Raw genomic sequence first — 27,872 nt, 5'->3', positions numbered from 1 at the left:
TGCAAAACCAAGGTGATTTGTAGAGGCCAGAGAGGGCTATTTTCTTGGATTTTTTGCCTTGCTTGCCCAGCAAATGCCAACAGGGGGAGTTTCAGATCTACCTCAGACTTATAGTGCTATAGTATCCTTGGCTATAGTGAAATTGATCATGGGGATAAAAGTTAATGAAATTCAGGAAAATAAACACCGTACCCTTGTCTTCTTAATGCCTCCTCCCCTTAAAGAAACATTTCAGTGGCTCTTCTTCAGATTGAAAGCGAAGGTACAGTTCCCATCTCTGGTTAAACTTCAGCACTTTCTTTTTAAAAAGAAATCTCAGGGGAAATAGATCTATGCTATGTTTTACTGGATTGGAAGAAAACTAAAATTTCTCTGGAATGCGTCAAAACCAGGATTTTTTTACTCAGCCTCCATATCCCACCTCCTGAAACAAAAACAAACAAAGAAAACCTATCACCTCATAACCACTACCATCTCTGGTGATCAGGTACAGTAGAATCCTCTTCCTCATTTTGTATAATGTAAAACCTGAGTGAGAAGATTTTACAAACCAAAATTCTGCCTCCTGGCTTATCCCCAATATTAGTACACGACAGCAAATATGTAGCCAAATGGCAAGTGCAAAATATTTCTCTAAAAGAGAAGAGGAGAAACTGTGGGGAGTAAAAGATATTTTAAAATATCAGAAAAGTTGGTCTCTGTTCTTGAAAGACAAACACAAAAGCCATGTTTATGTAGTAATTATTGAATGGGATCTGTTTTTGTTAAGATGCTCTTATATCTTTTTTAAAGATAGGATAGAAAGGGTTTATTCAATGCAGCAATGTAATTCTAACAATCACTGGCTTTAATTTCTTTAGCCACAGCCCCGTGATTGCAGAGTTTTTCATTTCTCATTTGTTATTTGTTGTCACTTTGACATTGCCTTCATAGTAGAAACACTCCATCCTTTTTCATGTCTGATACTGGCTGCTCAGTTAGGCCGTTTCTACACTACAGAGTTTTGGCGATGCAAGTTATGCAGACAATCTTGCAACTGATTGGCATTTCCAGGTCCTAGTCAATGTAGTAACTCTTAAAAAAAATTGGTATTCATTTTTCAACCATTGTATTTTAACATTTTGTTCAACAGAAAGAGATCAACACAAATGGTTTTAGCTACTAACACTTTCAGATGGAGATGCCACCATTCATGCCTAATTATTTTTTCTCAGCGTCCCTCTGTAACAAAGAACTGTGCGGGTAACAGCAACATTTTCATGTAAACCAAAGCCATAACATACATCAGTGAAGTATGTGAATGCTTTTTCTGGGAGAAAACACACCAATAATTTCCTCATCTGCAGCAGACAAATGACTAATCCAACAATTAACATGAATAGCGCACCTACAGACCTGAATAATAATATTCTTAATAGGAACTAATGGCAAATGGGAATATAATTGATTATTGCCTCAATGCACAACTTCAAATGCCACATAATCCAAAGTAAAAAGTAATCTGCATGTGTTCCCAAAGATACTCTTCAAATGGAGGAGCTGTATATCAAAACCTTGTTTCCTGGTAATGAATTTTAAATAAGTGCCCAAGGGCATCAGGTCACTGATGTTTCTACTTTGCAAACTGGGTGGGCTATGAAAGCTCTTAAAACCCTTCAAAGCAATTTTTTTTTTAAACTAGATTTAACTGACCAAAACTTTTCAAGAAAAATACCTGAAACAATTAAGAGACTGAAAACCAGGTCAGAAAACTTGGTCCATGGCTGAGGATTTACATAAATAGGTCTAACCTTTGACTTGAAAATAAAAGGTAAGTACAGAGCTCTGACAGAACAGCAGGTCATTGGCATTTGCTCTGTAAAGTACTGCCTCTGATGCTATGACAAAAATGTCAAGAATTCCACTGATCATTGTGCACTGATAGCGCTCAAAGGTATGCAGTCAGGCTAGCAGAAACCTAGCCTACCTGACCAATTGAAACTGCAGTACTCCCACGTATTTTATAACCTGCAAGCTGTGAGCGTGGGAAAGCGAATGAGGCCTTTGGAGACTAATTCCTTCTAAAAAGGAGGAAGATGCCTTCCAGAAGGATGATTTTGAATTCTTGTGGTTTGGGCAGCATATGAAATAGTTACTACACAGTTCTCAAGTGAGTAACCCAGTAGTTGCCTCCAAAGCATGTATTGTTCAAAAGGCTTTATAATCAATGCTGAATTTACTAGTCAAGATCAATCCTAAATTTAGCACTATTCAGTTCTGGGGTTTTGTCAAGGCTGGTCTCTACTTAATAGCAATACACAGCTGTGGAAATGGTAATAGTGTGTGGTGGGTTAACTGCCTGAAATATTATTTCTATTCATTTGATCCTAGGCGGTGATCCTAAAGAGTGAGCATAGCTTCATGTTATACATCTGTGCTACTTCCTTTTTGTCTGGTGATGGCTCCATATTTAGGAATCTGAAAGTAAAAGATGAACCAAAGAAAACCACATTTTGCATTTTTGTGTCTACTTCTATCACAGTAACACAGAAAGCTATGAAATAAATCTTCACATTTCTTCAGTGAGCAAAGAAAAAAATCATGAAAGCCAAAACAATAAATGGAAAATGTTTTATGTTCTTATGTTACACAGAGACAGATTCAGTTTCCTATTACACTTCTAGGCACAAACGTACATAAAATATCCTACAGGCTGTCTCCAACTTGTTTTTCTAATTAATTAAAAGTGATCCATTACAGAAAACCTGAAGGAATGTCAAAGATGCTCTTGTCTGTACTGCTTTTGTCTCACTTGCTGCAACAGAGAGGGAAGCTGTTGATGCCTGTCTAGTAGATTATTGAAGGGTGGCTGTACTTTTGCTATTAAATCAGGAGAGGTTGGCGATGTGGATTAATTGTCTTTCTTCCCCACTGACAGACTGCTCCTGCAATTCTCAGATAGGTAAAGCTTCCATTGGAGTTCACAGAATTTAAGAACAGCCAGTCTTGTGGCTAACCTCCTAATCATTTCTCTTCCCTGTAGCATTCTTTACACTTGTAAACCTCAGTGGCTGCTCACAGATGGGTTTGATCCAAAGCCTATGGAAATCAATGGAAACACTTCCAATGGCTTTGGATCAGACCCAGTTTGTGCACCATAGCTTAGAATCTTCTAAGAATGTGACATGGGATAATACATAATGGAGAGCAGATACTTCTCTATACTAAAATGGGTTTTGGAGGGCAGTGGGATTCATTGCCTTGTTAATGATCATCACATTGTGTTGGGGCAGAGGATATAGTCACAATTAATTTCCTCCCATCTAGTTCTCACTGTCCTTCAGCTGAGGAAGTCTCCACAGAACAGTGTTGCTTGACTGGCCCCAAAGACACAGTCTCTAGAACACACGCTCCTTGCTGTCACACAAAGGACAACACAAACTGGGATGTCTCACACATAGTGGGCTGCTCAGTTACATTTCCTGAATGATTATTAGGCCAGAATGCATGAAACTGCTGGGACTAAAGAGAAATTAAAATGACTTACTGCTAGACTCTTGATATGTCATGTATATATGGCCCAATAAAGATACTAGACCTAGCCATAGTCTGTCCCCAGCTCCGTGCCTCAGCTGTGCTCTACTCTTATGCAGTATTACTACCATTTTGAGTGGGCAGGAGCCTTTGGGCAGTGGCTGCAGAACAGCCCTATGGCCTCTGCTAGCCCTCACTTTTCTTCCCAAAGGTTAAATCCACGATTCCATTGCTTCCAATTCTACCGCTGCAGACTAGGGAGAATCATTAGGGGGAGACAGTGCTTCACCCAGTGTCCCTTCATAGCAGGGGACTCTCCATAACTGAGTGACAGGCAGACTGAAAATGAGGAGGTCAAAAGGTGCCTCCCCTTCCCAAGCACTGGAGCTGGCTGTTAATTCTGAAATGGCAATAGGTACCCATTGCTTGCAGACCATTGGTAATGGGAAAGCTCTGCTCAGGTCCCCTATAACACCCTCTAACAAGTAATATTTTGGGTGAGTCTGGCTGGGTGTCCCCATCTTCAGGCTTCCCTTTTTTATCCACAAAGGTCTTCCCCTACAAAGGGCTACTGCTCTCCTTGTCCAGCAGTAGCTTCTGTGTTTCCTCTGCTGTGGAGAGAATGGGACCAAGAAGCAAAGAGGCCAATGGAGGGTCCGTGTTCATTCTGAGGGCCCATGGGACCTGACTATCATGACTCCTCCTCCTGCAGTGGCTGACTATCATCAACTGCAATCAAACAGGCTTGTGTTATAAGTACAGAGACTTTTGCAGAAGTCCCTAGAGAGCTTGGGAACAGGCAGATCACACATGCTCCATTGTACTCTGTTTCTATATACATACTGGGTGAATGGGTGAACCCAGTGGACTTGGAGGTTTTGAGGGGTTCTCAAACTTTTTCAGACATTTTGTGTTTTACAGTGATGATGTCAATGGGTCTAAGATTTAACCCCAGGTGCCTTAGCGGGGGTTCAAGATGTCATCTTAAGATAATGCACTTTTCTGCATCAACATGGAAAGGACCTATGGTATTTTTAATAGAAAGACTTAATGGATTTATCTGTACTTAATATGTTTATAGTTAGTGTCTTGTTTAAAGATGCAGACTATCATACTCATTTCATCCAATAAGTAACCATGACTCTCACAGAAACGTGAGCTGCACTAATGTGTTGGACTGCTAATTAATTAAAATTCCTCTTTGCCTATAACCAGCATAAAATAAACCACAAGGGAGATGTGAGAATCATTTACTCTCAGGGAAACCAGAGCATGAAAATCAGGACAGTGGTAACTTTGATTTGCAGTGTGTAGGTACTTCGCTTTTGTATTGAAGGAGGAAACGGGGAGGGCTCGTTAGAGAAATGCAATGAGATTCTGATACAAAGGAAAAGCCATTCTGCTGTCACGAAATATCATCACTTGTTAGGAAATACTGAATGCAAGCAAGGGGGGAGAGGGAGGAAAACGTAGATTGGTCACTGCATGGGGCTAAGACTGAGAAGTCAGAAGACTAACATACAGCAGCATAACGTCTGGCAGACAGTATAACATATTTTAGTTATCATGCTCTTCTTTGCTGCCCAGGCAAATCAGGAGTGATTTCAGTGGAGTTACTTCCAATTTGCAATGGAGTAATTGGGATCAGAATCTGGCTCAAGGGTTATACACATGCATGTATGTAAGTCTAGCAAGCATCACTTTCAAATGTGCCAAATGGTGAGCATTTTCTAATAGCCATCTGGATTTTAATATTTTTTGATTATCTCCTGCTGTGCTAAAGAGCTGTTCAGGACATTCACACAGAGGTAGGAAACAGGCATTCGAAAACAAAACTTGCAATATTGGGCCAACATTGCTTTACTGTTTTCCAGTATAATAATAAATATAATCCCAAAGGGGCCAAATTCTTTAGGAAATTAGTTGGTGGTTTAATATACATTGAAGCATAAATGTGTTGGAAAGAATCTTTCAGAATACTTTACAGGACTTATCTGTCTTCCACTGCAAGATGCAAGGAAGAAGGATTGCCCTTACAAACTGACAGATCTCGTGGACGATGATCTTTTCCTAAATATTCTAAGATATCCCATTGCCCTGCTGCTTACTAGAAGATGCACCAGTTGAAACAGCAGCAGTGGAAGATGAGGGCTTTGGTTTTTTAACATTTTCCATTGTGACTTTTGAAAAAAAAAAAAAAAAAAAGGCTGCTTCCTTTGCGATCATTGAAACTGTTTCCAGCTCTGTTAAGAGGAGGTTACCCTCTGGAATCTGAAAGTAAACTTCTTTTTTGAGTAGTCTGGGAAAGGCCCAAGCACTACATGATGGATCACATGTCCATCTTTTTTTCCTAAGGTGTCTTTCATTTTGACTCTGAACTGTTCTAGGCATTTTAAAGGTTGGGTCTAAGTTTTAGTGTGGATCTCAGAAGATAGGCTGGAATAATTCTTCAGCTAAAGGGAATGGTGCACAGTAATAGTTGTCTCAGCCAAGCAGGCTATAGTGTCAAATGTGTAATACACCACTCAGAAGACATGTTTGTCATATGTTGATCTTCAGACACCAAAGATTTGATCTCCTTCCTTTCTGTAAATGGTGGTTTCTCCAGCAGTGGGAGAAGTTTCCACTGTAAATAGAAGTCAGACTTCACCAGTAATGCTTGAAAATTTGCAACCTGTAATTGCAATTTCATTGATAAATGTGACTTTTCGCCCAATATATACAAGCACTTTGACTTTTTGTCTTGGTGCTGTGACAGACTCAGACCAGAAGGATAAAAGAAAGTAGTAGAAGGCAGGCCTAAGGGGAGGATTCACAAGGTCCGGGATCTCAATTAAGTATGGGGGATAACTAAAGATATAACAGGGACGGGAGTGAAGTCATAGGGCTAAACGAAGGGAACTGGATGGGGACACCGAGCAGAGAACCCCAGACAGCGCCCACTGCTCCTTGAAGGCATCAAGGGAGCCAGTGGATGCCGCCCAGAGGAACTCTGCCCAGATGCGTGAGACTAGGGAGGAGTGGAAGTAGGCCCCACAGTCACAGAGCACCCCCTCGTCTACCATCCTCTTCCTGGTGGAGTAAATGGCTACTTTGGCTAGTGCCAGGAGGAGGTTAACAAGGAGGTCTCGCGACTTAGTGGGGCCATGGATAGGGTGTGCAAAGATGAACAAATGTGCGGAGAAGTGCAGCCAGAACCACAGCAGGAGGTTCTGGAGGAGCCGGAATAGGGGCTGCAACCTGGCGCACTCCGGGTACCCGTGCGCCAGGGTCTCCCTCACACCGCAGAAGATGCAGGTGTACGGGATGGGGGTGAACTGTGCCAAGAACATGCCCGTGCTCACAGCCCCGTGAAGGAGCCGCCAACTGATATCCCTGGCGGGCCTCAGGACCAGGTGGAGTATAGGCTGGCCCACCGGGGTGCCTCGGCCTCCAGAGGCGGTAAAAGGTCCTGCCACTTCGTCTCGGGGTGGGACGCAAGGATGAGGACATGAAGGGTGTGGAGCACGAGTGTGTATAGATGTTTCCTTGGCACGGTCTGGAAGCGAGCCAGCTGCAATTTGTGCAGCAGGCTCACGGTGAAGGGGTTGGGTGGCTGGGTGGGTCCCCAGGGCAGGGGCCCGATGAAAAGGTCCAGAGAGCCTGGGTTGCAGCGTGCGTGGGGGGCACCCTCTTGTAGGACTCGGTTGAGGAAGACCTAAGCAGTGGGTGGTAAAGCAGCCTTCACTTCCTGAAGTACGTGCCGAGGAGTACGAGGGCCGGAGAGCCCCATGCGCTGAGCGAGCGTCAGGGGATCCAGCCAGTCTCCTCAGTTGTAGTCCAGGAGGTCTCCAACTCTGGCGACTTCTGCCAGGACCAGCTTCTGTCGCACCAAGCGGGACTCCACCATCTGCACACAGAGTTGGGGGTTGTGTAGCAGGGGTTCTGCGAGGAGATCCGCCCCCTCGGTGGCCGCCACAGACCTGGTCACCGAGACCAGATTCCAGGTCCGGAGGAGGTCCTGGTAGAAGACCAGCAGCCCGGAGAGGTCTTGCGGAAGACCTCTCGGGTAGAGATAAAGGAGCTGCCGGTCATATCGGAGCCCTCGGAAGTAGTGTAGGAAGGTGTGCGCCAGTTATATCAGCTTCAGAATGAGCAGGTCCCTGTTCCCTGGATAGCCAAACAAATCAAGCCAAACAAATCCAGGCTAATCAAGCCACCTGACGCCAATTAACCAGTTAAGGTCGTTAGGCTAATAGAGACAGCTGGAACCAATCAAGGTCTCACTCATATGGCTTAAATGCTCTCGTTCCCAGCCCCCTGGGGGGAAGTCCAGGTAAAAGGAGCTGGAGGAGAGGAAGCATTGATGAACTTGAGGTAAGGGTGAAGCTAGGAAAAGGGGACGACGGGGAAGTGGCCTAGGGAATCAAAGCCACATCAGTGGTGAAGGGAAAACTGCAAACAGCTGCTACCATTAGGGTCCCTGGGCTGGAACCTGGAGTAGAGGGTGGGCCTGGGTTTCCCCCTTCCCCCCATGCTCTACAGAGATCCCCTTGAGAGGGGAAGCAGACTTTGGTCCAGGCAGGAGGCCATACTGCACCTACTGAGCTCTAAGGAGCAACAGAGACTGTGGATATTTCACCTTCTCACCTTCCATACTGGCCTGTGATGAAAGTAGCTCAATAAGCTGTGACCTTTGCCACTATACTGAGAAAGGGGGGTCATATTGAGGGTCTTAGTGAGCTTCTGAGGCCACTGAATCTGCCTGGAAGCATGGGACTCACCAGTACAGACTTGGAGCTTTGTCACGGTGCACAGACTTTGAAGGTCTTTCATGGCTACCTCTGTTCCTTGTTTTGACTTTGTTTAGAAGTGGAAGAACAGAAATATTACAAGAAAGTTTATTCTCAGGATACTTTTGATCTGGCTCAAACTTGAAGAAACGCCTGGCGGCTCACAAGAAAGACGGCTGTAAAATGTGCAGCCTGATTGGGAGACCAAAAACAAGATGATTTGGGATAAGGACCAGAAATGAACCTCTAAATCTTCTGAATTTAACCAATGATTAAAATGTAATCTATTATTATTTACTCTTTATAGAACACCAAATATGTGCCAGGTGCTTCACAGACAGAGATGAGGACAGGGTGCCTGCTCTGAACAGCTTACAGTCTTAATGGACAACATACAGGTAAGGAATGGGAAATAGCAAAAATCAAGTGTGTGTGTGAGAGAGAGAGAGAGAGAGAGAGTAATGTTGATTAGCTTGACTTGTTGGTTCTGTGCTTTTTGGTTGAATTGTTACTATTAATCCTCACAAGTTAATAGTTCGATGGAGGGAGAAATAGGGTTTGTACGCCTCAATGTAGGATGGACTTTAAGGAGGAAGGGGTGGAAGCATGGTGAAAGGGGTCAGGAAGAGGATCCAGGTGCTGCATAGATGAAGGTGCAGAGATGGGAATGGGAGAATGTATAGTGATGCACAGAAGAAATATGCTGAAGCCATGTGAATTCAATCCAGCAATCCACCATGTATTATCAGCACCTATCAAATAATGAATAATCCCTTCCATGGTTTACAGGTAGAGCGAGTATTTTGTTGTTGTGGGAATGATTTTTTTGAAAGGTATTTGTGTTCTGCCAGGTGAAAAGATTTAAAGATAGTGAGATGTGTGGGGAGGAGAAGTGAGGCAGAGTTTCCAAAAAGCAGATTTTGAAATATGCATGAGTGAGCCAGAGACTCACGTATTTGGATTCTAGCATTGTTCTTTATGTTTCTGTCACTTAGGTGGTATAACATGAGTTTGATTATGAAACTACAAAATTGTGTTTGCCTACAAAAAAGTGAAGCCCATCAATTGCCTAATCATTTCGCCTGTTGTTCTTTATAGTTGATAAGCCACTTCACTGGATTAGAAGCAATACTATAGCAAATCCTATAACTCACTAATTGGCATTAGTGAAGGAAGACCCCATTTCCATGATGGTACAGTAGTCAATCGAACAAGAAACTATTATATTGTCTGTTACTGGCAGATTGCCCTATCACTTAGCATTTTTAGATGCTTGGAAATAAAGCACGTGGGAAAGATTTTTATGAGTGAGGATATGTTTGTTTAAATAAATAAATAAATACATACATACATGCTTTTACAGGAAGTTTGGTTTTAAGTTAGCTTCTGTGTGCGAAGTGAACTAGTAGTTAATCTGCATGAGTCACTACAGTGTGATTTCAACACAATTAGCTTCATTCAGAGCCAAACTGAAGGAGTGTGGAGTATTATGGCCACAAAGATTTAGCGGCCTTGAATATTTTATTACATAAGGACCAATATCTCACTGGCCTAAGCTGTTGTATTTCCACTGAAGTCCATTCCACTGCAATCAGCTGAAGCGGTTTCAAACGTTATACGTTTTGGTCAAAACTCAGTATTGATTGAAGTCAATGGATTTGCCATAGAGTCTAGTCAGGATTATTTTCATGAATGAAATCAAATGCTTGAAATGAAACAAACCAACAAACGTCTCGAGGGTTTTCTTCTCCCCACTTTTGAAAGGCTCTGGGTACCTTGCTTGAATCCAGACAAGAGAACTTGCATATACTCAGTATGATGCAGCAGGACAAACTCAACTGAACCAAACCTTTCCTACAGTATTAGTTTGAAACTATTGAAGTTGATTTTTTTAACTGAAATTTGTTGTGTTTATGGAGAAGTTGTAAATCAAAGTTAAAGTCAAAAAAGGGATTGGACATCTATATGGAGAACTAGAATATGCCAGAGTTGTCATCATTAATTATCATGAATTTTGGAAAGGATAATAAATCTTCTGCTTAAACCAATCTCTATTAATAAAAACAAACATGGAGCTAGAAAATTTACCAGGCTCTGGGGTGACTTGTGCCTCTTCTGTTTCTGCTGCCAGTTCTGCAGTGGGCTACTGTTATGATATAGATATTCAGGCCTGTCTGTAAAGGCCTGTACTCGAAGAATTTAGGTGTATTCTTGTCACTTGGCTAGTGATAGAGGTATAAAAGAGAGAATCAAAATCACTGTCTGACAGTGTAAGGTCCTTCTCTTACTGTGACAGTCTGAGGCCCTGTGCTTAGGCTAAGGCCTTTGGCTAAGCAGCAGAGGCAGCCATAAGCTGGGAAGCGACTGGTCACATCCTCACATTCCAAACTAGTCACACTGAAAGAAGGTGCTATTGGGCTGTTAGGGATACAGTCCTGTCCTGATAATGCCTATCGCCTCCAGAGAAAGGGAAGTGCCTAGAAGATATAAAAGGAAACTTAGTTTGATAGCATCATGTCTGACAAGAACTCACTTATCAATAGCTGGGATGTGAAATCCTCATTTCTGTATTGTTTTGTCATTATAGTTCCCACTTTGCTATTGTTTGTCTGTATAATCTCTGTCTGGTTCTGTGATCGTTCCTGTCTGCTGTATAATTAATTTTGCTGGGTGTAAACTAATTAAGGTGGTGAGATATAATTGGTTAAATAATCATGTTACAATATGTTAGGATTGGTAGTTATATTTCAGGAAAATGATAGGTTAAGGTATAGCTAAGCAGAACTCAAGTTTTACTATATAGTCTGCAGTCAATCAGGAAGTGAGTGTGTGTGTGTGTGTGTGTGGGAAATGGGAACAGGGAATGGGGATGGGGAAACTGGAATCATGTTTTGCTAGGGGCAGGAATGGGAACAGGGACACAGGTGTAAGGCTCTGTGGTGTCAGAGCTGGGAAGGAGGATACTAAGGAAGGAAACTGGAATCATACTTGCTGAAAGTTCACCCCAATAAACATCGAATTGTTTGCACCTTTGGACTTCGGGTATTGTTGCTCTCTGTTCATGCGAGAAGGACCAGGGAAGCAAGTGGGTGAAGGAATAAGCCCCCTAACAGCTACTCATTCCGGGGGGAGAGTGGGGGGGAGGGACATCACAAAGTTCCTTTGAGTAGGGATCCAGGATGTGCCGCAGCTGCTCTAACAGCACAGCCTCCTCAAGGATCAGTTTCAGCACCAGAGTCACTTTGGTAGCCTCATCTGGCTCCTGCTGGCTCCCTTCTGGTCCTATACTGGATTCAGGGAGGTGAGAACGTTACCATCCTGGCTGATCAGGCTGTCGTGAAGAGCCAGTGGCTCAGTGCTTGGTGCAGTGCCCAGTCCCCAGTCAGACCACTCAGAAAAAGGACAGAATGAGGCAAGTTCCTAGAGGTGTGGTTCTCTTTCTTGTCTTTCTGGTAGTTGGTCTTCAGCCATTTAATCTGCTCCTTGCACAGGGTCTGGTGAATCAGTGCTGCCAATTGGTGTGTTATTGGCTGGTAGGTCTGGCCACTCCTGGAACTGTTGCTGAAGTCAAACTGTTTTCTTGCCTTGCACCAGAAATTGACCAAAATCTGGCTGTGCTCCCACGACCAGTTAGCAGCACACCGCAAAGAATGACTTTTTGTTGGTGGCCATCACAAACACAGGGAAAGGTTCACATGATAGAGCTTCTGCCTGAGCCCCCACGAGACCAGGGCTCAAACTTTTCTGGGGATGAGTCAGATAGAATTGTGTGCAGACGAAAGGGGGTTTGTGCCTGAGCCTGAGTCTGGGCCCAGTCTTACACTGCATTTGAGACATACCCTTGGAGATGAGTTCAAATGTTGGAGATGTGGTATCCCATATCTGTCTACTCCATGGTTCCTACACCTTCCTCTGAAGCCTCTGTTCCTGACCATTATTTGAGACTGGATATTGGACTAGATGGACCATGGGTCTGTTCCAGGATGGTTATTGCTAAGTTCCTAAGTTATCCTTTGAGTCTTTGAATTTTTCAGACTGAAATAATAATAATGATAATAAAACCTCCTAAATAATGATCAGACATTCTTTTTTTCTTTTCTTCTTTTCTTTGGTACTGAAATATTTTTAAACACTGTATAAATTGTTGGTTGGCTGATATTGGGCATTACAGTGTGCATTTATTAACTATAATGTTGCCCTCTGAAATTTGACATTTTGCTGTATTAAATATGGCATTTTTCCCCATGAAAAAATACAGCCTTATTAATGTGACATTAATGTGCTAGATAATATTGAGAATGTGGGACAAATTAAAAACTAGGTGGCTTGCCCATGGCCCCCATCAGCACATTTATTAATATAGCTCTAATCTCACTTCCATGCTAAAGTTAACAAGATTCTTTGTGTTGGTAGAGATCAAGGTCTTTTCTCGGATTTTGAATATGTCAGTCTGCAGTTGTTCAAAAGCCCTTTCTGTGCACCCCTAAAATTAAAAACACATGTACAGTAGAACCTCAGACCTACGAACATCTCAGGAATGGAGGTTATTCGTAACTCTGAAATGTTCATAACTCTGAACAAAATATTATGGTGTTCTTTCAAAAGTTTACAACTGAACATTCACTTAATACACTTTGAAGCTTTACTATGTAGAAGAAAAATGCTGCTTTTAACCATCTTAATTTAAATGAAACAAGCAGAGAAACAATTTCCTTACTTTGTCAATTTTTTTTAACTTTCACCTTTTTTTTAGTAGTTTACCTTTAACACAATACTGTACTATGTTTGCTTTTCATGTGTGTGTGTCTCCGTGGCTGCCTGATTGCATACATCTGCTTCCAAATGCAGTGTGTGGTTGACCGGTCAGTTTGTAACTCTGGTGTTCAGAACTCTGAGGTTCTACTATACAATCAAAAGATTGATATTTAAGACAATATTTGATAGCAACTCAAAAAGTTCCTTTTCTTCAGTTCAGTTTCTCAATAAAAGGTTTGATAAGTTTTGCAGACTTGTTGAGGGGTATGGGAGAGATAGTTACTTTGTATATTTCCTTACTTTTCATATAGCAGATATAAAGAGCATGGGATAAAATATTTAAACTCTGACCAATATAGCACTTTTGCCCTCTCTTCAAATAATAATAATAATAATTAATAATAATAATAATAATAATTTGAATGGCTCTTGTGTTGAATTGTTTTGGCAGGAATGATGATCATTTTATGATTTGTATCCATGAAGCCCTTTTTGTAATAAGTAATCACAACTTTGCCACTGATTAATTCTTTTCAAGCCAAACATTTTTTGTCTGATGCTTCAACCACCAGCCCCGAAAACCCACTCTTCCATTTTTACAGTTAACAATTGTACCTGACAGCCTTTCCATTCAAGCAAAGATTTTTGTTTATCGACCACTGTAGAAGTCAGCTTTTGACTTTATCACAGACATTTTTACGTATGGATTCTGTGAGGTTAGCATTATAGATTGTCTGATCAGATAAACAAGTGTAGAAGGCTGAAAAGTGACTGGGATGAACCTTGGAGGACAAAGTTTATCTGCTGGAGCATTTCCTGTGCGCACTTTGAAACCTTTCAATCTGGCTTCATCAAAGCACAAGCCGACTCATTTCAGCTTCCAACTGAACAAACAAATTTACTGCTTATCATTGTTGCTACCTCATTCTTTAATTTACTTTTCCTTAGTAAGCCAGTACATGTTAAATGAACAACCTGGTTACTACAAATGGTTCCTGATTTTTAAAAATAGGGAATAGTTCACCTGGCATTAAGCTTTTTATATAGCATATTACAATACTCTCTCCCTCCTCACAAAATCCCTATATACACTAGAGTTTAAGTTGTAGATACACAGTGTGGTATATAATGCCCTTCAAGTTAGGACCGCTATATCTCTATTTAACATCAAACCTCAAAATAATGTTATAGTTTTTTAAATATTTTGGGCCTACTCTTTTCTTTCCAGTCAGAATTCTTACCTTGGGGCTTACGAACCCAAAGCTTACACTTAGGACTTATGTAGCCTGAGAAAATGAATGATGGTTTAAAAAAATGTTGACTAAGCCATTTCAACAAATGCATTTTTAAATATTTTAACACCTAAGACTAGACAGATCAAGCTAACGTATTTTAAAAATCATTATTTTTGTCAACACAAGTTGCTAATTGGTGTTTACAAACATGTTACTTAACATGTGTTAGCTAGGGCTGGTCAAAATTTTTCCATCGAAGCTTTTTTAATGGAAAATCAGGTTTTCAACTGAATGAACTTTTTTTTGCAAACTATGCCTGCTTTGTATAGGAAATGTGGAATTTTTGTTAAAAAATCAACTCCCCTAAGGCACCTCGGTGGCATAGCCAGGGAACAGACTGTGATACTTTAGGAGAGAGATGTAGTCCAGCCAGGGAGCCTGGACCAATGAGGGAGATGGGAGCACGAGGCACCCTAGTTACATTTCCAACTAAAACTTTTCTGTTTGGTCAAAAATTATTTGGTTTTTGGCTGAAATTTCTTGGGCTTCAGCTGAATATTTTAGGCTTCTGATTTTTCAGCATAAAGTTGCAAATTTTGTGGAAAAACATTTTCCAAGAACCTGTAATGTGAGACGCTATTTTAACATGTTTCAGAACATTACCAATTTTCCCAGTCCCGCATCCTTATTGATTCACGAGAAAATGCCATCTCTAAGATTCTCATAGATAGCAAAAGTCTGATACAATGGGGAAATCACCTGTTCCTCCCAGAAATTATAGCTGGCATGGTGCACTATGTGGCATTGCTTCTCTTTCAACAGTCACCTGTAAAAGAAGGGAAGAATGCTACATGTTTGAAATTTGGTCTTTATTTTCAGAGTTGTTTGACAGAGTGGTGTGTATAGGAAGTTCTATGGCTTGTATGGTGTCAGTACTGGAGACAGCTATTGGTTTATCTCATTGTTTGATGGTCATGATTTCCTGGCTGTCCATGGAGTTTCTTCTTTCTCATATGCTGTGTTCTATGTGCCATCTTTCCCTCCTTTCTTGTGCCTTGTTTCTCTCTCTCTCTCTCTGTCAGTGGGCAGAGCTGGGGATGGTACAGCTGCACCGAAGCAGCTGCCGGCGTGGGGCGCTGGCTCCTGGGAGAGGCAGCCCCACATTCTGTTACATTTGCCACTGCAGTTCCTGGGAGAGCCCTGTGGTTCTGTGGATACCAATTTATAGCCGCATGCGTGGGTATACATTTGTATCCACGCAGGGCTCTTCAGATACACTAGTGTATGCAGACACACTAACCTCTTTATACCAAACAAACTTGAATTTATCACATCTTACTTTCCCCGTTAAAACCACAGTCTATGGCAAGTAGAAATTGAGGTTTTCTGAATCTTGTGAATTACATTTGGCTTTTGCGGGGTTTACTCAAATTACTTCAAATTCACACATGTGTGCAGCTGGGAGGCCACCCCTGCTCCCATCTCCCTGATCTCCCACCCCACTGCCGATGGGAGTGATATCCCCAACCCACACTCCTACCTCCAGCTCTCAGCCTGGTGGGTCATCTTGGGCTTGACGCAATGATGCCAGCAGCAACAATGGTGGAAGCTGAGCCACATTCACGCAGTTGTACTGGGAGTCCTGGGTGTGGGGCTGTCTGCCTGGATGTCCTGGGAGCCCAAGCTTCTGAGGAGCTGCGAGCTTGGGAGCTGGATTGTCCCTGGCTTTTAGGATCCTGGCTCCCCATCAGCCTGCTGAAAAGTTTCGTAGAAATTCTTCTGACCAGCTCTATGGCTGGGATGCAGACAAATGGATCCTCCTGCTACTCCAATTACACGTTTACATACTATTTTTTCCACAAGATCCTGGTCTTGAGTATTGTTTTTTTTTAAACTTTATAACTCTGTAATAATTAAATGTATAACTCCATAATTTTCAGAAATAAGTCATATTAAATACAAACACTGTTTATTTTTCAGAGGTTCCTCTCTCCAAAACCTCTATGTCAAGAAAACTGCTCTCCATACATAGGGAATTATTCAAAAGAAGGGGGATGATTTGCTTATGTATGTTAGAAATTGCTTTACAATTAAGTACAGATATAGGTCAGCAAAATAAGTTCTTTGATCTATTACTACAAGGAATTCAGTGTAAATACATTTCTTGATAAGAGTTGCTACTGTGTAATTGCATTTATAAACTGCATAGCATGCTATTACTCAGGAAATGTATTCACTGATATGCGTGTCTCCAGTCTGCCTCATGGTGAAAGGTTTGCTTTTTCTGATATTTAAAGTTCTTAAATGTTTTTAAATAAGGCGATTAAACTTGTGATGGGATGGAACAGTGCACAAATAGAGAAATAAATTGCAGTGTATACAGAACCACTGTTGAAATAGAGACAAATTGATTGTTTTGAAACAAATGCATTTGAGATTAAATCACAAGACAAATATTAAAAAGGATTAATCTGAACTCTGACTACAGCTGAGCTTCATCCTTTTACCATGACAGACTCTCCACATTCCAGTTACTGCATTACTCTCTACACTGCAATTATCAAAAAGTTTTGTTCCTTGCATTCTAATGGAATTTTATTTTAGGAGAATTTAGCACTCTCCATATTTGGAGGAAACCTCTTCAATTGCTGCTGTCTGAATATCAATTCCTGCTCACCTAGTGGCAAAATGATATCATTGGTTTCAGTGGGACTCCTCAAGTAAAGGGATCAGGATTCAGCCCTATGTTAGTATCACTGTATTGCATCACTGCCCTTACCGGTATGATGATTGCAGAAGTGCCTACTATTGTTAAGGGTACATAAATATTTCTATTCTAGCCCCCGGGTTCAGTTACTTAGAACTTTCCCAAACATTGTGCTACTGGACTTAATGTACATGGGCATGGTCTCTGCCTAAAAACAATTTTCTCTGTGTGTGTAAATTTGAGGTGCAACTATTTAGTCTTTTTTTTTTTTAATTTGGAGAAAGTGGAAAAAATAATACTATGTTAAAAGAAAATAAATGATGACCTTTCACCCAAAAGCTCTAATGCAGAAGCAGCTGGAGGTAAAAAGTGGGAGTAGCATGGGAAATAATTCTCATGGACTAGATGTGTCTTTCAGTGCCCTGTTGAAAATTGTTTTTGATTTGATTGAATTGTGAAAATCTCACTTTGAAAAGTCATGGTACCTGTAATAGGCCCTAGGATATACTGACCATTTACTGTTGGAGGGGGGAGTCTCAGGGTCCAGACTACCCCATTCCAGGAGTTTTGCAGCAGACTGAGACCTAAGGAACAACAGAGGCAGCTACTGAAGGAGAGGAAGTGGTCCTGAGGTAGCAGTTGGTTTCTTTTAATGACTAGGCCTAGGAATCTAGTCGTATGGGGTAGGGGCAGAGTTCCCTTCTCTCAGCCACCCAGGACAAGTTTTGGGAAGGAGGACACCATATAACTTGCTTTCTCCCACATCAAAAAGAGGAGACATTGGAAGGAAAAAGGCCGCCTCGCTGGCAGTGGAGAATAAAACTGAACTGTTTGGTTGTGCCTCCAGATTATGGAGGAGCATTGGGAAAACCCCAGCCCAGCAGGAGTGTCTGGCGAGAAGGAGGTGCGTTGGCTGTGAAGGTTGCACTTCAAGTTTTGTTTAGTTGAGAGACTTCACTGTCATTTTGGGCCTGGCTGGATGGAGGTAATTTTAAAGGGCCCGCTGGGAGTGGCCTGCTCAGAATTGCATCCTATTACAGTACCATAGGCATGATTTCTTTTTTCAGTGACATTTGAAGCAAAGGTAGGCTGTGCTGTACATGTGTTTGTGGCTAACTAAGCGGCACAGTGACAAGCTTGGTTAAGAAAGCAAAGGCCCTGCAACTAATTTCTTCCTCCAGTCATGCCCATCTTGTAAAATGCCCTCAAAACGAGAGAGCTCCCTCCACAGGAGGTAGCATTACCCAGGTGACAGGGTTCTGGAGTGGGACTGAGGAGACCCGTGCACTCTTCCTGGCTCTGCTACTTTTGACCTTGAGCAAGCGTCTCTTCAGGTCTCTGTGCCTCACTTTATCTGTAACGAGGCGGTAACGATATCTTACTTTGAAGTCACTTTTAGAGCTCTTGGGGGGAAATGTTTTTAAAATGTATATTTTATTGAAAAACATTTTGTTTTTTACAAAAGTAAAGGGGGAACAAAAAAACAGACAAAAGAACAAAAAAGTAAAGGAATGGAAAGGAAAGAAAGGAAGGGAAACAGGGAGGGGAAAAGAGCGACATCTAGGATTTCATCCACTGGGCATTAATCAGAGGTGCCAAAAATGCTAGATCCAATCTTTTCAAACGTGTCTGAGGTGCCTGCTTTCCAAAATGTTACCTGATGTTTAGCTGCCAGGTCAACCACGCTACTGAGCCAAGCTTCTATCCCTGCAGGCAGTCTGGGCTTCCATCTGAGTTGCTGGGCTACAAGCACTGCGTAGAGAACTAAGCTTTCTGTGAATAGAAGCATTTCCAAGTTAATGGGCTCTATCCCAAATTACAGTTCTGGGAAGTAATTTTTAAGGAGGTATCCATTATCATATGTATTTTCCTGCCTTCTCCTAGCCAACAGGACTGTATCCTGAGACAGTCCCAAAATATGTGAGCCAAGGTGGCTCTGCGAGAACAACATCTCCAACAGCACTCTGTTTTGACAAGGCCCATGCACTGTAACCTATGTAGGGACCAGTGTGAATTAAATATAATTTTCTGTTGGATCAGCCGTAATCATAGACCAATAGTAGAGTTTTTAATGTTCTGCAGGGTACTTCCTCATCGGCTAGGGATTCAGGATATACACACTTTTTTGTTCCATGCCTGGGACAGGCAGTCTAAATTAAGGAGTGTCTTTTGGGGCCAGGAAGTCATAATAAGCATTGTATGGGCCAGTCTAACCAGCTAAAGTCAGTGGAAAGGCTCCCATTAACTTCTATTGGCTTAGAATCAGGCCCTATAAGAGCTAAATATTATGACTGTTATTCATTATCTCTTGTGTAGTGACAGCTCCTGCAGAGTGCAGGAAAGAAGTTCTCTCCTGCAATGTCGTAAGGCATACTTTTCTATGTGTGTTTTTCTTTCAAAATATCTTAGGAAATTATATTTTTTTAAAAACCTATAAAAGAAAACATTCAGGTTGTACTGTTAAGCAAATGTTGGGAAATGACAGTGTTCAGGTTACATGCAGACTCTGACTTGAGCCCCCTTGTGCCTATGCATTATGGTACAAACTCTAATGATATGATCTCATATTCTTTCCCAAGTAATGCAGTATAATATGTGATTTTTTTTATAACCTTGGATAGACATGAAAGCCTCACTAATTATTTTACCCTTATGCACTCTTTACTGTCCTAGTAATCCACCTTATTTTTATTGTCTTGGAGTCTGATTCTCATTTACCCGATAGCCCCTCTGACAGCTATATATATGAGAGAAGTTGCTGGAAGACGGGAAGAGGAAGGATGTGTGAGTAGGGGAAAAACCCCTCCTGTAAGATGCAGAGAGTAGATGCCTGAGATAATTGCTGAGCAAGGGAAAGGCGTGAAAGACAATTTGTTTGGAATTTTAGCTCTGATGTTTGTTTCTTCCAGAAGGGGAAGGCTTCTATTTATTTGGCTGAAGGGTCTAACCCAAGCCACATCACCAGCAGGTGCCCAGATGCCAGGACAGACTAAGATGACCATTGCATAGTGTCTAATAAAGTATTGGAAAGACGAAAAAGGAAATATGTAGCTATGTGGAGTAGGAGGCTACAGGAGATCACATCAAGCCACACTTCCCTCACCCTGGCCGTATTCATAATAAAATAACACATGCCTATGCCATGATCTGGCTGGTGGTTAGAGAAGTACTAGGAGTCAGGGCTCTTAAACTCTTTTCTCAGTCTGCTACTAACTTGCCATGTGACCTTGATGGCAGAAATTAACCTCCATGTGTCTCAGTTTACATATCTGAAAAATAGGTTTTAATCTTACATAGACAGTACCTCAGAGGTGTTGTGAGGGTTGTGTGTAAACCAGTAATGAATTTATGGATGACAGGTGTTATACAACTGTGAGGTGTTATAGTTATGATTAATAATAATGTAAAAGATTGCGCTCACGTACGCAATTGTGTGTATGAGGAGGGGGAGGTGATGGACATTGACTGTTCTCTTTCTAGTGCTCTGAAATCCCTATGGCTTCTGTTTGACATGTCTCTTAACCCTGAAGCAAGTAAAAGCTTCTGGAGGCAGAGATACCTACTGATGAGATAACATGTCCTAGAATTTCCAAGTGGGAGAGCAATCGAGTTAGTGGGTCTATTCCACTTCTGATATGTTTGATACTGATGTGTGTGAATCAAACCAAATTTGTGTAACCCACAAATTATGTTTACATGGGGTAAAACAAGGTTTTTTGGGCTATTCCACCAGGGCAAGATTTAGGCACTCCAGAGTCCTATGTGCAGCATGATAAGGGGCCCTCTGTGGTTCTTACCTCAGTTCCCCAGTTCTCAAAGGCAATGGCAATCATATGGGACCCCTTTGTTCTCACTAGGAGCAGCAGCAGGAGCACCACTCCCTTTCAGAGAGACGGGGGTAGCCACAGCAGGGTCCCCCAATACTGTACCCCAGTAGCTAGGGTGTATGTGTTATGCGGGCGGCAGGCTAAGAATCACTGTGCCCCTGCCCCCTCCCAGCCCCTCCACAATCCCTTATGCCTAGCACTCCTGCCTAGAGTAGGGCCAGGAGAGAGCCCTGGGTGGTGGGCCAGGCAGCAGGGACCTGGACCCCCGTGTGGGGCCGGGGTGATAAGAGCCTGACCCTGAAATCCCGCTATGTGGGGCCGGACCTCATTGGGACCCCAAAACGTGGGGCCAGGCAGCTGGACCACAGGACAGCCCCCCACACGGGGCTGGGTGGCCAGCAGCCAGACCCTGGGACCCCAATGTGCAAGGTCGGGCAGCCAAACCCGGACCCTGCAGTGCAGGGCCTGGCAGCTGGATCTGGACCCCACTGCCCAGAGCCGGGTGCCTGGTGTGTACACTTGACCCAGATCCAGACCCGTGGGGTTGGGCGGCCAGCAGCTGGACCCTGGGACCCCAAGGCGCGGGACCGGGCAGCTGGCAGCTGGACCAGGACCCTACAGTGTGGGGCTGGGCAGCCAGACCCCAGGAGGGGCTAGGCAGCCCGCAGATGGACCTGGACCCCTCTCCCCCATGTGGGGCTGGGCAACTGGATCTGACCCCTGGAGCTGAGCCCCACCTAAAATCTGGGGGTGCTGTAGCACCCAGGCAAAACTCTAACTCCCAGTGCCCCCCACCTCCTCACTGCCCACCTAGTCCTACTCACAGACCCACTCTCTCCCACCTGTTGTGGCACTCACCAGCCCGCTGCTGGCAACAGCACTCCTGCAGCTGCCTTACTCTCTCTCTCCCCCTCAGTCAGACCCGCCCCCTGCCAGAGCAGCGCGGCAAATTTTGATTTTTTTTTAGCACACAGCTGGACTACAGCTGTGTGCTAAATGGGCCATATGCAGCCTGCGGGCCGCAGATTGAGAACCGCTGTTCCACACCATTCATGATTTAATAGACCTCTGCCATATCTTCTGGTGGTCGTCTCTTTTCCCACCTGAACAGTCCCAGTCTTTTTAATCTCTCCATCTGGAAACTGTTCAATACCCCTAATTATTTTTGTTGCCCTTGTCTGTACTTTTTCCAATTCTAATATCTTTTGGTGACCAGAACTGCATGCAGTATTTGAAGTGTGGTCCAACCATGGATATATAGAGCGGTATTATGATATTTTCTGTCTTATTATCTATCCCTTTTCTAATGGTTCCTAACATTCTGCTAGCTTTTTGACTGCACACTGAGCAGATGTTTTCAGAGAACTATCCAGGATGACTTCATGCTCTTTTTTTTCTTGAGTGGTAGCAGCTAATTTAGATCCTCTCATTTTGTACGTATGATTGGGATTATTTTTTTTCAATGTGCATTACTTTGCACTTATCAACATTGACTTTCATCTCCCAGTTTGTTCCACAGTCATCTAGATTTGTGAGATCCCTTTGTAACTCTTTGCAGTCTGCTTTGGACTTAACTATCTTGAGTAATTTTGTATCGTCTGCAAACTTTGCCACCTCACTGTTCACTGCTTTTTCCAGATCATTTATGAATATGTTGAACAGCACTAGTTCCTATATAGATCCTTGGGGGACCCCGTTATTTACCACTCTCCACTGTGAAAACTGATCATTTTATCCCTACCCTTTGTTTCCTATCTTTTAACGAGTTACTGATCCATGATTGGGACTTTTCTCTTATCCCATGACTACTTACTTTGCTTAAGAGCCTTTGGCGAGGGACCTTGTCAAAGGCTTTCTGAAAGTCCGAGTACACTATATCCACTGGGTCACCCTTCTCCAAATGCTTATTGATACCCTTAAAGAATTTTAATAGATTGGTGAGGCATGATTTCCCTTTATGAAAGCCACATTGATTCTTCCCCAACATATCATGTTTATCTATGTGCCTGATAATTCTGTTCTTTACTATAGTTTCAACCAGTTTGCCTGGTATTGAACTTAGGCTTATTGATCTGTAATTGCCAGGATTGGCTCTGGAGCCTTTTTAAAAAATCAGCATTACATTAGCTATCCTCCAGTCATCTGATACAGAGCTGATTTAAGCAATAGGTTACAAACCACAGTGTCAAGGTTCCTTCCCCACTCTGAACTCTAGGGTACAGATGTGGGGACCTGCATGAAAAACCCCCTAAGCTTATTCTTACCAGCTTAGGTTAAAAGCTGCCACCACCAAAGTGTTACACAAAGAACAGGGGAAGTGCCCACTTGGAAACGTCTCCCCCCCCAAAATATCCCCCCAAGCCATACACCCCCTTTCCTGGGGAAGGCTTGATAAAAATCCTCACCAATTTGATAGGTGAACACAGACCCAAACCCTTGGATCTTAAGAACAATGAAAAAGCAATCAGGTTCTTAAAAGAAGAATTTTAATTAAAGAAAAAGTAAAAGAATCACCTCTGTAAAATCAGGATGGTAAATACCTTACAGGGTAATTAGATTCAAAACACAGAGAATCCCTCTACGCAAAACCTTAAGTTACAAAAAGACACAAAAACAGGAACATACATTCCATTCAGCACAACTTATTTTATCAGCCATTTAAACAAAACAGAATCTAATGCATATCTAACTAGATTGCTTACTAACTCTTTAGAGGAGTTCTGACCTGCATTCCTGCTCTGGTCCTGGCAAAAGCATCACACAGACAGAGAGGACCTTTTGTTCTCCCCCTCCAGCTTTGAAAGTATCTTGTCTCCTCATTGGTCATTTTGGTCAGGTGCCAGTGAGGTTATCTTAGCTTCTTAACCCTTTAGAGGTGAAAGGGTTTTTCCTCTGGCCAGGAGGGATTTAAAGGTGGTTAGCCTTCCCTTTATATTTATGACACACAGTATGTCTACTAGCCGGGTGGGCTGGATCTGTTTTCTTCTCTTCTTGCTACACACACAGACTCCTCAGCTGTAGTAATGTTGATGTTGATTTCCCCAGGACTGAGTGGTCTTGGAGTTAACACCCTATTGAGATGAATGGGGCAGTTCACATTCTCAAAGCTATTGTTTCAGGCTGTTGGTAGACTCAGGCAACCTTGCTGCATCAGTTGGCTCCATTGACATATTTTCAAGCTCTTCACAACCACAAGGGTTAGAAACTTTTTTATGGAAGTTGAAATTTTGGGCCCCAACGATTCTTAAATTATCAGTATTACTACAGAGACCAGATGATGTATGTAGTCTAATAAGCATAATAACAACCATGCCAGCTTCTCAACTGCATTTTACTGTAGTATGAAGAACTAAGGTGAAGGAGGTGAAACCACAGTGGTATTGTGATATTAATACATATCACTTTCCTACAAGAAATCAGTTCTTGAATGAAGAACAGCTGGCTCAAGCTGAATACAGGCAATACAGAAGTAGTGCTGGTCATAAAGGGGAAATGGTTTGAAGAACTAGCCAAGAAACTGTCTCCCCATTCCATTGAAGGCATACAACCCGCATTTGTCAGAGTGCTGCTAAGCAGCAGGGTCCTGTTTGACTCCTCTCTAAGTTTGTATGTTTAGGTAGCATCAGGTATCTTTAAATGCCTTCCTTCACCTCCAAGGTGCTAAGAAAACCTTGTCCCTTCCTTCCAGGTGAGGGCCTAGCCACAGTGATCTGTTCATTTGTCACTTTAAGGTTGGATTACTGTACTTCACTGCATCTGAAGCTGGATGTTAAGACGGTATACAGACTCCAGCTGGTACAGAATGTGGCTGCCCACCTCCTCTACGGCTCAGGTTGCCATTAACACACTAAGCCCATGCTTCAGTACCTCCACTAGCTTCCACTCAGCTTCCAATCCCACTTGAAGATTTCGTCTGAATTTTCAAAGCAGTGAATGATTCAAGCCCCAGTTACATTAAAGACCAAATTTTGACCTGCGAACCACTGTGACAGTTGAATTCTTCTGGGAGAGTGCAGCGCACAAAGCCCAGTACAAAGTATGTGAAAGTTGGGGAGAAAATATTCTCAGTTGAAGGGATCTGACTGTGGAACAAAAGCCAAGAGGAGGTTAGGCTGTCCTCAGGAAACACTGCAAAACCTTCCTCTTTCAGAAAGCCTTTCCCCCATAAGAATGATACGCACAACAATGTCACTGACCCAACAAACCCTTACCAACCATGAATGAATGAAAGAAAGAAAATCTAAAAATCAAAAATCCTACCCCTCGCACAGCTTCTATTCTGGACAGAGAGAAGTGTCAGAGAATCCATGAAGTCCACTAGGGACTTTCCTATTGCTACTGATTTTACATGGAAGGCGTTTGGATACTACAGTAAGGTGTCGCTGTATAAAACCTTATGATAGATGGTCTGCAGTGATACAAGTATGGAATGCTGGGATCGTACTGGTTAGGCAATGAACCCTGTCCACATCAAGAGCATGTGATACTGCACATCTGTCCTCCATATTGGGTCTGCTTGAGAGGCTGGATTAATGAGGAACCTGTGGCTTGGGTGGTCTGCGCTGCGACATATTTATGCTAACAGGTGGAGAGTGTGATCCCTTCTTCTGGGGAAAGCTTTTACTTTGTAAATTGTGGACTCTGTTGCTTTCGGGGATTCAGGGGGGGTGTGTCTCACCCCTCTTCCCAGTGACTAGAGCTGGTTTAGGTCTGAGGGTGTCATTTCCCTGTGAGCAGAGCTGCTTTGTAAGGAGAAGCTGTCTCCGTGTCTGAGAGCAGACCTGGTGTCAGCAGAAGCATTCTGTGGTCCTGCCCGTGAGCGCAGAGCTGGGTTGGGAGATTGTAGCAGCTTGAGGGTATCAGAATCCACCACTCCCCATGCCCGCCATCTTGTGGGCAGCCACTGCTGGTGCCGCACAACCCTTGCTGACACTGCTCCTCCAATGAAGCTAGTACTATTGTTTGTAGCACAGTAGTGAATGCATCGGACTGTCTGGCATGCTGCCTGACCTTATCATTTGGGACAGGTGCGGGAATGGGCACTACAGCGCCATGACGCTAGTGCTATGGTCACACGGCCTTAAAGGTAATAAGGCTTTGGAACCCATTCCCCCATATTTAAAGCAGCGTTTTATAATCAATATTTTTCTGTCCAAGTAGGTGAATAAAGCAGTGCAGGAAGATGTCGTGACTAACATGAGGCTTTTATTCAGGCAGCAGATGAAGCTGGTTAGTTTTAGAAAGGAGTAGGAGTCAGAACATTCATCTTAAGCAGACAGACCAATCTGAGCTAAAATCAAGGGGAAACACAGAGACGCTGGATCTAATCACTTGCATATCTGGTGTCAAAGAATTGGACTACAACGCTGGATTTATTATTGAAGTTATACATTATACCAGACCATAATCACTTTATAGTGTTGACCTGTGACCACTTCGTATCAAGAAATAACTTGGAAATGCCGCCCCATAAAAGAGCTGTTCCTTCTAGCTCCAGTTATTTTTATTGACTAGCTTTCAGATACTGTGAATTAGCCCAGAATGACTCCTCGTGGCAGGTACCATATTGAGCCAGTATGGAGAACAAATCCAAGGTACAAGCAATAAGGCAACTGAAGAGCTGGCAGTTTCTGTGCCTATTTCATCTTATTCAGCCCCCCCAAAATAAGTAAATAAAACTCACACCACCAGTGACTTTAGAGATCAGAAAACACACGGAATCCAGGGGTTCTTAAGCCCTTTTTATAGGGTATGCCACATGTTAGAAAAGGGACTAGAGGACGCTGCCCTTTGCATGTGTGTTCATGTGCAACATATCACCCTTGCATTCAGAATCACGCAGGCTGCCTCCCTTCCCACTTGCGATCAGATGTCAGCCCTGTGGCAGCAACATTAGTCACTTACTTGGAGAACGTTTGAGTAGGAAAGTGTTTAGTGCCTTTTTATGTAGCCATTCGATATGAGGAGAGCCAGCCCCATGTGACCAGACAGCTCTCTGAGGACGCTGTGGCTAGCAAGCCACCATTTGAGAACCTCTGCTCTAGTGCATCTCCTGCCAGTGCAGGGTGTTTCTCTATCATACCTCCTGGAGTACTTTGTCCAGTCTAGTTCCATATTTGTAAAATGATGAAGCTTTAGCTACTGTTGTAATTATTGTATAATGTTAATATCCTGCGATGGGCCACATAACAGGATGGCTTGCCCCTTAGGGTATATCTAAACAGCACACAAAGTCCGGGCTCTGACTCAGGCTTAAGCCTATGCCCCACTTCCACCCACACACCAATCTGGCTGACTCGAGCCAGGAACCTCTCTGGACTCAGGCCCACAGACCTTGCCAGGGATGGGCCAGAGCCCAAGTTCTGCAGGGACCCAGGCATTTTGCAGTGTGGACACAGCTCAAGTCCAGGTTGCCAGACTTGGGTTTGGACCAATGTTGGTGGCTCTGGCTGCTGGGAGCATGCAGACACACAATGGGTTGGCTGGATGTGTTCACAGGCTAAAACCAACCAAAATATTTGATGTCAACTACTGTGGAACGGACAGACAAATTTTCCTGTAACCCACTATGAACCAAGCCCTAAAGTGGATACACTGGTGAGTTTCTTTCTTTCTTTCTTGACATCTACTTAATACTTTTTTTAAATGGTTTTCAACAACAATAAATACACCGTTCATTTTCATATTGCCTCTCATCCCAAAATAAATTTTACTAACATGACATTTCATGCAAAAGTGGCTTTTTGTATTTATATATGATTTGATGTGAAAAAATATCCCTTGTCTTGAAATCTGATCAAAAAGTGAAATCTTAGGGCCATAAAGTGGTCTGTAACACAATGTAGAGAATTCTACAAAATTTCTTATAAAACACAAATGCTCTGATTTTTGCACAAGGAAACAAGAGCTACATCCCTGCACCTCCAAATAACCTCCCAAAATCTCTCCCCATATTTTCAGGAGAACAAGGAATATGCAGAAGACTCATGGCCCTTTTGAGGATATCAAAGATTATAACATATAATATATATTACATATTATATATTATATATTACATATATTG

The sequence above is a fragment of the Lepidochelys olivacea genome (genome assembly GCF_965140295.1).
Source record: "Lepidochelys olivacea isolate rLepOli2 genome assembly, chromosome: 1".
In the NCBI taxonomy this organism is placed as follows: domain Eukaryota; kingdom Metazoa; phylum Chordata; order Testudines; family Cheloniidae; genus Lepidochelys; species Lepidochelys olivacea.
The sequence above is the reverse complement of the archived record's forward strand: the minus strand, read 5'-3'. Positions refer to the sequence as shown.